General features: G+C 43.5%; 1 non-coding gene across 1 annotated transcript; it reads right to left on the bottom strand.

Moving 5' to 3' along the window:
• Positions 1-3964: 3964 nt before the first annotated feature.
• trnaf-gaa (transfer RNA phenylalanine (anticodon GAA)) lies at positions 3965-4037 on the bottom strand. The gene has a single exon. It is a non-coding gene; the product is annotated as a tRNA-Phe (tRNA).
• Between the last annotated feature and the right edge of the window lie 8378 nt (positions 4038-12415).

The raw sequence follows: 12415 nt of genomic DNA, 5'->3' as shown, positions 1-12415 counted from the left end.
ATCTTTGCTTTGTATACTCACCTGCCTTGTGCCCCACTGTTGCTGTATCTGTGGTATTGTATGCTCCACTGCCATTTTTTTAGAGAACATAGTATATTGCAGGAACAGGCCCTTTGGCCCACAATGCTGTGCTGAGCTACTCAGTTGTCTCGCTAAGCTAGTTCCTTCTGTCTACACAGTAACCATATAGAATGCTTTATTATTGTTCCATCTACTGAGGTTCAGTAAAACTCTTTCTTTGGCATACCATCCATACAGATCATTTTATTACAACAGTGAATTGAGACAGTACAAGGTTCTTACATTAATGGCCAGAAGATCCATTTTGCTGAATTGGAAAGAGATTAATCCTCCTACCACATTTCATTGGTTCTCTCAAACTATGCTGTGTTTAAATTTGGAAAAAAATTATAAGTGATGTTTATGATCCCTCTATTAAATTTGAAAAAAACCGGAGGCCATTTATTCAACATTTTCATATGATGTAATTTGACCTTTTCCAAACTTATTCTATTTCTTTGTAATATTTGTTGAGAGGAACAGAGTCATCGACGCTAATGTTTTCTTTTTTTATGATATTACATAACAGCCCATGTCTTTTTTTAGTTTAGTTGATTAATACTGTTTAGGTTAGTTTTTTTGGGGGGGTTATAGTTTTATTTTTTTTCCTTGTTCACGATTTTTTTTAGATTTTTTTTCTTTGATATTGTTCATCTGCATCCTGTATGATTGGGAGTTTTAACATTTAAGTGTCAACTGGGTTTATATTTAACTATGTCAATTACAACAATGTATTCCCAATAACTTTGTAACGTTACTATGCTATGTTTATTATTATGAAACTAATAAAAAGATTGAAAAAGAAAGAGAGAGTACAAGGGAAAATGATAACAGAATGCAGAATAAAGTGTTCCAGTTACAGAGAAAGTGCAGTGCAGACAGACAATGAGGTGGAAGGTGGATCGTGAGATAGATTATGAAGGTCAAATCCATCCTATCATACAGGGGACCGTTCAATGATCTTATAACAGCAGGGTAGTAACTGTCCTTGATTCTGATAGTATGTGTTTTTTCAGGATTTTGTCTGATGAGTGGAGGAAGAAGAGAGAATGACGTGCCTTTTCCAGAACTGAATGGGGTGGACAACATCAAGAGGGACTGGGAGATGCTGTAGTGGAGCAAAGGGCAGGTCAAGACTATGTTTTAACAATGGGGAGGGTTGTTGGGACAACTACTCAATACCCTCCCTCCCCAACACAAGCCAGCCCCACTCTGGTGAGCTCACAATGGGACACCTCCCTCTCCGTGATGTCACACAGCAGCCACACCCTGGCAGCAGTCAGTGAAGTGTCGACTGGGACAGGTATTTCCCAGGTGATCCCCCAGAGTAAGGAGCATCTCCGAGCCTCTCTCTGTCCAGCACACAGACTATTCGGGTTGGAACTTGCCACATTCTACGGCAAACAAACACCTCCATTTAAGCGAACCTGCATTCCAGGCCATACAGGTAAGGTGAGGGAGCTGGAGAGAGGAGGGGGTAGTGAATTACTGTGGGGGGGAGTGTTGAAGGGCTAGTAGGGTGATTCTCAGTGATGGGGAAAGGGAATTCAGAGTAATTTCCCCCTGGAGGCGGAACGAGTGCTGTTGTAGACAAATGCGAATGGGGAGTCACAGTGTAACTTTTCGGTTAGGCCAGCAGTGAGGGGCAAAGGGTTGGGCAGAATTCAAAGTTCAAAGGAAATTTATTATCAAAGTACATATATGTAACCGTATACAACACAAATTCATTTGAGGTCATTCACAGTAAAAATCCAAGAAACACAACAGAATAGAAAACAAACTGCAAATTCAGAATGAAAGAAAAGGAAATAATAATATCGAAAACTGGGAAAGGACAGGCAGTTAATTGAAGTTCTGAATATATATGAACTACACCCAATACTTGTCAAATTCCTACAACATCTGATGGAGCATTAGCCATTATGATCACCCTATCTATTAACAACCAAAAAAGAACAAACACTGTTATCAGAATAAATGGAGACATTTTTCTGGGTGACTCTCTAAGCCCACAATCGATTTGTCCAGCTTAAAACCTGCTCTCTAATCTACAGATTCAGATGAAAGTAGGACAACAGATCAGAAACAGCCAGAGAAATTGCAGATTGACATACATTCTATATATGGCTGATTTGAAATTATACACTCCTTCGTCAGTAAAGCTAAAGCAATTCATTCAAATAGCCTTGTACCTCACTATTCCAGCATCTGGAGTATTTTAGTTCTCCTCTGCATAAAACCTCATCCTTCCAGTATCTATGACATTGTACTTCCCTGTGTTTTGTGCCTCACCATTCCTGTATCTGCAGAACTGTAGTTCTCCTCAGCCTTGTACCTCATCGTTGCTGTATCTGCAGTATTGTAACTTTTCTGTGCCTGAGACCCTAATAGATGGGAGCAGTATTCGGCCATTCAGCCCCTCGAGTTTGATCTGTTATTCCATGGCTGATCCCGGATCCCCTCAAATCCATACATCTACCTTCTTATCATATCCTTTGATGCCCTGACCGATCTGGACTCTATTAATTTCTGCTTTAAAAATACCCAGGACTTGTCCTCCACCACAGTCTATGGCAGAGCATTCTACAGATTCACTGCTTCCTGTCAATCTGTAAATTAATCTTCTGGGAATCTTGTACAAGGACTCCTAAGTTCCTCTGTACCTCTGATGTTTGAACCTTCTCTCCATTTAGGTAATAGTCTGCACTATTGTTCCTGCTTTATATTATTGGCTAGTTTGCCCTCATTTACAATTGTGACATTACCCTTATTCCATTCCTTTTTCAGCTCCCTGTGCAATCTTAACCCACATCTTGGCTACTATTTGGAGGCCTATATATGATTCCCATTATAGTTTTTTTTTGCCCTTACTGTTTGTTAACCCCACACACAAAGATTCAACATTCTCTGACCCTATGTCACCTCTTTCTAAAGATGTAATTCCATCTCTTACCACCAGAGCCACACCACTGCCTATGCCTTCCTGCCTGTCCTTTCAATACAAAGTTTATCCATTGATGTTAAGCTCCGAACTTTGACCTTCTTTCAGCCACAACTCAGTGATGCCCACAACTTCATACCGATCAATTGCGCCACGAGTTCATCCACCTTATTCTGAATGTTCAGTGCATTAAATACAGCATCTTCAGTTCTGCAATCTTCACCCTTTTCAATTTTGCCTCTGTGATACTATTGAACTCTTTGCATGGTCTGCATTTGTACCCAATCACTGGCTTGTCCTTCCTTACATTCGTGTTATACCCATCATCTACTTGTAAACCTGCTGGCTCATCCTCAGCTCTATCACACTGGTTCCCATTCCCCACCATATTAGTTTAAACCTCTCCCAACAGCTCTAGTAAACCTGCCGACAAGAATATTGGTCCTGCTTGGGTTCATGTGCAACCCGTCGCTTTTGTACAGACTTACCACCCTGACTCAGACCACTCTGATGATGACCACTCCCCTCTTTTATGCAGACTGGGCTTTTAAAGCTTTTTGCCTGACTTGAAGGGGAATGATTCTACTGTATGTGCACAGCACTACAATCAACGACTCGTGTGAAAAAACCTTCTTATTAAAGCTCTTCACCTCGACCCTCCCCACTACAGAATATTATTTATTTTATTTTATTGAGTGATAGAGCGTAGAACAGGCTCGTACGAGCCACCCAGCTGTTCCACCCAGGAATCCAGTGATTCAACCCTAACCTAATTGTGGTACGGTTTAAAAAATACAATAAACCTACTAACCAGTCTGCCTTTGGACAGAGGGACTGTGTACATGGGAAGGATGTACAAACTTACAGAGGATGCCACAATTGAACTCCAAACTCTGACTCTCCAAGCTGTAATAGTGTCACACTAACTGCTATGCTATCGCGGTGACAATAAATAAGTCCCAGTGCCGAAACCCGGGATTGAACCAGGGACCTTTAGATCTTCAGTCTAACGCTCTCCCAACTGAGCTATTTCGGCTGACACAGCTGCAGTATTGTTGTTCTCCACTCTCGTGTACCTCACCATTCCTGTATCTGCGGTATTGTATTTCCCTCTGCATGGTATCTCACCATTCCAGCTTCTGCAGTATTGTAGTTCTTTAAACCTCACCCTTCCAGTATCTCAGAATCAGAATCGGGTTTGTTATCGCCGGCACCTGTCCTGAAATTTGTTAACTTAGCAGCAGTAGTTCAATGCAATACATAATATAGAAGAAGAAGAAAGTAATGATAATAAATAAATAAGTCAATTTACCATATTACATATACTGAATAGATTAAAATCATGCAAAAACAGAAATAATGTATAGGAACGCAGAAGTATAAATCAGCCTTAATGCTCGCCCAACTGAGGTATTTCGGTTGACACAGCTGCAGTATTGTGGTTCTCCAATGTCGTGTACCTCACCATTGCAGCATCTGCAGTATTGTATTTCCGCGTGCTTTAAACCTGACCATTCCTCTATCTGCAGCATTGTACACTCCTCTGCTTTGTACCTCACCATTGCTGTTTCTGCGGTATTGTAGTTCTCCTCTCCCTCGACCCCCCCACCAGTACAGAATATCATTATTTTATTTTATTCAGAGCCACAGTACAGAACATGCCAGTCCGTCCTACCAGGCTGTGCTGCCCCACAATCAGGTTAGGGTTAAATCGGTGGATTCATGCTGCCCAGGAATCCACTGATTTAACTCTAACCCAGTCGTGGGATGGTTTAAAATAATCAGTTAAACTACTAACCAGTACATCTTTGGACTGTGGGAGCAAACCCCAGAAAAAACCCATACGCACACAGGAAGGACCTTCAAACCTACTTACAGAGGACGTCAGAATTGAACCCCAAAATCAAATGAGCTGCAGTAGTGTTGCACTAACTGCTGTTACCATGGTGCCCATTAAGTAAGTCCCAGTGCCGAAACCTGGGATTGAACCAGAAACCTTTAGCTCTCCCAACTGAGCTATTTCCGCTGACACACTGCAGTATTGTTGTTCTCCACTCTTGTGTAACTCACCATTTAGTCCGTGAGCCAGTGGGGTTGGTCGGTACCATCTGAGGGGAATTAATGTTCTTAGTGATTTTTGGCAAGCTATACATCTCTATAGTTAGGAAATATATGATAGCATCGCACTAGTGGTAGCTTTATGTGTGCTATCATGCATTTTATAACACTACCCTAAAATAAGCATTTCTGAAAAGTGGCCAATATAAAGTACAAAATACATATTCAACCTAGTGGTATTTTGTCATCCATGATCCCTCAGCATTGAAATTTGTCACAGTGATAGCTGAGTTCAAGCACTTTTCATCAAATGTTGTTATAAAATTCTACATTGAAAACTGTCATTTGTGGCACTCGCAGTACAGTGCCCAATTTCAGTAGAGTGAATCATTTCATTTTCAGAAAAATACTTGTCTGTTGGTTATTTTGGAAAAGTCAATAAAAAACATAGGACACACATAATCACATGGATTTCTGGAGAATTTATTCAGGAATTCAAATAAGTAATCACTTTTTGTATATATTCCATATTAACCAGTACAGCAGAAAATGTTATCTCCCCCCCCCCAAAAGGTCAGAGAAACCTCATTTGGAGAGATTTCTGGAGTTTTTATCAGGCATGATATTTTCCATATTGTTGTATCAAATCAAAACAATCTTAAGCTTTTGTCATAGCATGTAGAATTACAGTACAATAATTCAAATATGGGGTTCCACACAGCCATAACCTAAGCTCCATTTGGTTGTAAAATGAATATATTTAATCAAATACTGTTTTCCATACTTTCATAACCTATTAATAATCATAATAATTTTCCAAGTGTTCGATGTCTTCCACATCTTTATCTGAACTTTCCACACTCTCTGAGGTGGATGCTTGGTTCTCACAATCTGCCAGTCTACACATGTCAGTACGCCTGAGTTCATTTGGAACACACATACATCTTGGGAGTGAACATTTTTTCAGACAGTTACAGGCCAGTAGATTCAGGACGGCATCGGGTGCTGACTGGCCTTCCATCCAGTGCACCACCAACTGTTCAGCTTCCTCTTCTCTCTCCATCTTCCGTCCTCTGCCAACAGGACTTGGCACTCGTGGGTCCTTCTCCAAACATCTTCTCCATATATCAGCCTGGTAGTTGGCTCGCTGTGCATGTTTTGTTCAGCAGTCCTTGCATGGTGGGAGCTGATGACTTTCGATTTCACCTTTTTTGGCACAGGAAAGGTGATACCTGAGCCCTTTCACCTTGGTGGTTGATGCTTTTGGGGCATACAGGAGACATGTAAATGCTTCCAGTTTGTCCATCAGTTCTGGGGAGAGGTCCCATTCCTGACTCAGCTCTAAGAATGTGTCCTGAGTTTCCCTGTTGCTGGTCAGAAGTTTTAGGGCACTTGGCTTCCCTTTGCCTGCAAAGCGCTTACAGTGTCACATCCTGTATATGTGTGCAACCCGATGAGAGCCCTACAAACCTCTATGCCAACAGTGGCAGCAACCTTCCTGATGTCTACAAGCCTATAAGTCACCAGTTCGCCTACCAGCCCCTATTAGGAGTTGAGGATGCCATCGTCTACCTGCTGAACTGTGTCTACGCCCACCTGGACAAGCCAGCGAACACTGTGGGGATCATGTTTTTTGACTTCTCCAGAGCGTTCAACACCATCCGCCCTGCTCTGCTGGGGGAGAAGCTGACAGCGATGTAGGTGGATGCTTTCCTAGTGTCATGGATTCTTGATTACCTGACTGGCAGACCACAGTATGTGTGCTTGCAACACTGTGTGTCCGACAGAGTGATCAGCAGCACTGGGGCTCCACAGGGGACTGTCTTGTCTCCCTTTCTCTTCACTATTTACACATCGGACTTCAACTACTGCACAGAGTCTTGTCATCTTCAGAAGTTTTCTGGTGACTCTGCCATAGTTGGATGCATCAGCAAGGGAGATGAGGCTGAGTACAGGGCTACGGTGGGAAACTTTGTCACATGGTGTGAGCAGAATTATCTGCAGCTTAATGTGAAAAAGACTAAGGAGCTGGTGGTAGACCTGAGGAGAGCTAAGGCATCGATAACCCCTGTTTCCATCCAGGGGGTCAGTGTGGACATGGTGGAGGATTACAAATACCTGGGGATACAAATTGACAATAAACTGGACTGGTCAAAGAACACTGAGGCTGTCTACAAGAAGGGTCAGAGCCATCTCTATTTCCCGAGGAGACTGAGGTCCTTTAACATCTGTCGGACGATGCTGAGGATGTTCTACGAGTCTGTGGTGCCCAGTGCTATCATGTTTGCTGTTGTGTGCTGGGGCAGCAGGCTGAGGGTAGCAGACACCAACAGAATCAACAAACTCATTGGTAAGGCCAGTGATGTTGTGGGGATGGAACTGGACTCTCTCACGGTGGTGTCTGAAAAGAGGATGCTGTCCAAGTTGCATGCCATCTTGGACAATGTCTCCCATCCACTACATAGTCATACTCATAGTCATAGTCATAGTCATACTTTGTTGACCCCAGGGGGAAATTGGTTTTCGTTACATAGAAACATAGAAACATAGAAAATAGGTGCAGGAGTAGGCCATTCAGTATGATCATGGCTGATCATCCAACTCAGAACCCTGTACCAACCTTCCCCCGATACCCCCGATCCCTTTACCCACAAGGGCCATATCTAACTCCCTCTTAAATATAGCCAACGAACTGGCCTCAACTGTTTCCTGTGGCAGAGAATTCCACAGATTCACCACTCTCTGTGTGAAGAAGTTTTTCCTAATCTCGGTCCTAAAAGGCTTCCCCTTTATCCTCAAACTGTGACCCCTCGTTCTGGACTTCCCCAACATAGGGAACAACCTTCCTGCATCTAGCCTGTCCAATCCCTTTAGGATTTTATACGTTTCAATGAGATCCCCCCTCAATCTTCTAAATTCCAACGTATAAGCCTAGTTCATCCAGTCTTTCATCATATGAAAGTCCTGCCATCCCAGGAATCAATCTGGTGAACCTTCTTTGTACTCCCTCTATGGCAAGGATGTCTTTCCTCAAATTAGGTGACCAAAACTGCACACAATACTCCAGGTGTGATCTCACCAAGGCCTTGTACAACTGCAGTAGTACCTCCCTGCTCCTGTACTCGAATCCTCTTGCTATAAATGCCAGCATACCATTCGCCTTTTTCACCACCTGCTGTACCTGCATGCCCACTTTCAATGACTGGTGTATAATGACACCCAGGTCTCGTTGCACCTCCCCTTTTCCAAATCGGCCACCATTCAGATAATAATCTATTTTCCTGTTTTTGCCACCAAAGTGGATAACTTCACATTTATCCACATTAAATTGCATCTGCCATGAATTTGCCCACTCACCTAACCTATCCAAGTCACCCTGCATCCTCTTAGCATCCTCCTCACTGCTAACACTGCCACCCAGCTTCGTGTCATCCGCAAACTTGGAGATGCTGCATTTAATTCCCTCATCCAAGTCATTAATATATATTGTAAACAACTGGGGTCCCAGCACTGAGCCTTGCGGTACCCCACTAGTCACTGCCTGCCATTCTGAAAAGGTCCCATTTATTCCCACTCTTTGCTTCCTGTCTGCCAACCAATTCTCTATCCACATCAATACCTTACCCCCAATACCGTGTGCTTTAAGTTTGCACACTAATCTCCTGTGTGGGACCTTGTCAAAAGCCTTTTGAAAATCCAAATATACCACATCCACTGGTTCTCCCCTATCCACTCTACTAGTTACATCCTCAAAAAATTCTATGAGATTCATCAGACATGATTTTCCTTTCACAAATCCATGCTGACTTTGTCCGATGATTTCACCGTTTTCCAAATGTGCTGTTATCACATCTTTGATAACTGACTCCAGCAGTTTCCCCACCACCGATGTTAGGCTAACCGGTCTATAATTCCCTGGTTTCTCTCTCCCTCCTTTTTTAAAAAGTGGGGTTACATTAGCCACCCTCCAATCCTCAGGAACTAGTCCAGAATCTAAAGAGTTCTGAAAAATTATCACTAATGCATCCACTATTTCTTGGGCTACTTACTTAAGCACTCTGGGATGCAGACCATCTGGCCCTGGGGATTTATCCGCCTTTAATCCCTTCAATTTACCTAACACCACTTCCCTACTAACATGTATTTCCCTCAGTTCCTCCATCTCACTGGACCCTCTGTCCCCAACTATATCCGGAAGATTATTTATGTCCTCCTTAGTGAAGACAGAACCAAAGTAATTATTCAATTGGTCTGCCATGTCCTTGCTCCCCATAATCAATTCACCTGTTTCTGTCTGTAGGGGACCTACATTTGTCTTAACCAATCTTTTTCTTTTCACATATCTATAAAAGCTTTTACAGTCAGTTTTTATGTTCCCTGCCAGTTTTCTCTCATAATCTTTTTTCCCCTTCCTAATTAAGCCCTTTGTCCTCCTCTGCTGAACTCTGAATTTCTCCCAGTCCTCAGGTGAGCCACTTTTTCTGGCTAATTTGTATGCTTTTTTGGAATTGATACTATCCCTAATTTCCCTTGTCAGCCACAGGTGCACTACCTTCCTTGATTAATCTTTTGCCAAACTAGGATGAACAGTTGCACCATAAATAATAAATAGTAATAGAACCATAAATAGTTAAACAGTAATATGTAAATTATGCCAGTAAATTATGAAATAAATCCAGGACCAGCCTATCGGCACAGGGTGTCTGACCCTCCAAGGGAGGAGTTGTAAAGTTTGATGGCCACAGGCAGGAATGACTTCCTATGATGCTCTGTGCTGCATCTCGGAGGAATGAGTCTCTGGCTGAATGTACTCCTGTGTCCACCCAGTACATTATGTAGTGGATGGGAGACATTGACCAAGATGGCATGCAACCTCTTTTCAGACACCACCGTCAGAGAGTCCAGTTCCATCCCTACAACATCAGTGGCCTTACGGATGAGTTTGTTGATTCTGTTGGTGTCTGCTACCCTCAGCCTGCTGCCCCAGCACACAACAGCAAACATGATAGCACTGGCCACCATAGACTCGTAGAACATCCTCAGCATCGTCCGACAGATGTTAAAGGACCTCAGTCTCCTCAGGAAATAGAGACGGCTCTGACCCTTCTTGTAGACAGCCTCAGTGTTCTTTGACCAGTCCAGTTTATTGTCAATTTGTTTCCCAGGTATTTGTAATCCTCCACCATGTCCACACTGACCCCCTGGATGGAAACAGGGATCAATGGTACCTTAGCTGTCCTTAGGTCTACCACCAGCTCCTTAGTCTTTTTCACATTAAGCTGCAGATAATTCTGCTCACACCATGTGACAAAGTTTCCTACCGTAGCCCTGTACTCAACCTCATCTCCCTTGCTGATGCATCCAACTATGGCAGAGTCATCCAAAAACTTCAGAAGATGAAAAGACTCCGTGGAGTAGTTGAAGTCCGAGGTGTAAATGGTGAAGAGAAAGGGAGACAAGACAGTCCCCTGTGGAGCCCCAGTGCTGCTGATCACTCTGTCGGACACACAGTGTTGCTAGCACACGTACTGTGGTCTGCCAGTTAGGTAATCAAGAATCCATGACACCAGGAAAGCACCCACCTGCATCGCTGTCAGCTTCTCCCCCAGCAGAGCAGGGCGGATGGTGTTGAACGCACTGGAGAAGTCAAAAAACATGACCCTCACAGTGCTCACTGGCTTGTCCAGGTGGGCGTAAACACGGTTCAGCAGGTACCGTGGTATAATGGACTGGTTGGGCACAGGAGTACATTCAGCCAGAGACTCATTCCTCCGAGATGCAGCACAGAGCGTCATAAGAAGTCATTCCTGTCTGTGGCCATCAAACTTTACGACTCCTCCCTTGGAGGGTCAGACACCCTGAGCCGATAGGCTGGTCCTGGACTTATTTCCTGGCATAATTTACATAGTACTATTTAATTATTTATGGATTTATTACTATTTAATTATTTATTGTGCAACTGTAACGAAAACTAATTTCCCTCAGGATCAATAAAGTATGACTATGACTATTTGTACGGGTTCTAGTGCCACACTTCTGGAACAATGGGGCCTCAATCTTGTCAGGAAATGCTAAAGACATGATAAAGACATCTGTATCTTCTGAGCAGATCAGTACAGATTTTTGCCCTTCTCGTGGCACGGGCAGCATGGAGAAGTAGGCGGCCATCTGCTTCTTGTTGACACTGAAGAGCTGACACCTCCTCACTGTCTTGAGAAGTGATTCTGTAACATTTGTCATTCACAGTTGCATACAGAATCTTCTCCTGTAGCTTTGCTCTGTACTCCGCCTTCCTCCATTCATGGACTATGAAGCTAATGAGACGATTTTTGTTACTGACTTTGGTTAGGAAGCTCCTCCACTGCCTCACCATCTGTGTGCCTGTGATACCTTGCAACTCATGACCAGTCTCTTCACCCCATAGAGATCTTTCACTATTCCTGATAGAGTTCTCCTTGTATGTGTTGAACACAACATCTATTCTGCTACCCTGACTGCCTTCCCTCAGAGCTATACCCAGAATTGTTGTGGCAACATCTCTGAAAGTAACTTGATCACCTATCACTCTTTGAACCAAGTTCATTCCATCAACCACTGTAGCAGTTTCCTAGCAGTTACTCTTCTACTGCTACATTTTTCTGCAAGATTGTGGCTAAAGTAGCTTTATTTGTCTTTCTCAGCAATCCTTCTGGTGTGGACGGGGCCCAGGGCAATGGTCCGATGGAATGAGAAAGGATATCCTCCATACGTAGACTGCACCCTTGTGCCATCGCTGTGATGCATCCAAACAAAGACCTGTCTGCTTTCAAGATGATCGCCCTCCCATTTGATTTCACTTCTCTCTTCTTACACATATCACTGAATGTTTTCAGCTTGTTGGTTTTCATTGGGTCATGGAAATTCTTTGCTGGTGGGTCTTCCTCTAGTCTCTCATCCTTGAAGGTTGTACAACATCGCTCACCAATCTCATATGCCTTCATCAGGTCGGAGGCAATATCCTTGGGGGCTGCCTTTACCGTAGAGATGCTAATGAGGTCCCACTTCTCTGCAAATGGGTTGACCCATTCATGTATGAGGCTAACCACTGCTGAAACTGCTTCCTCATCTTTCTGGATTCTTGGCTGCTGTAGCTCCGCATGACAAAGCTCTGATTTGTTGCCTTGCACCATCTCCCTTAACTGTCCCAGGAATGCACTGTGGTGCTCAGCTATTATGTAGTAACGCTTGATAGCTCCAGTGTTCAGGCTGAACTGTGATGTGCCTCCAGGAGTCTGTGTGTCTTTGTTCACTGTGGCTTCAATAGCCTGGTCCACAGGGATCTGCCCAGAGGGGTTGTTACCTGACAGCTGCACTGAG

Source organism: Mobula hypostoma, chromosome 21, assembly GCF_963921235.1.
Source record: "Mobula hypostoma chromosome 21, sMobHyp1.1, whole genome shotgun sequence".
NCBI lineage: Eukaryota > Metazoa > Chordata > Chondrichthyes > Myliobatiformes > Myliobatidae > Mobula > Mobula hypostoma.
This window is presented reverse-complemented; position numbering and strand designations above follow the sequence as displayed.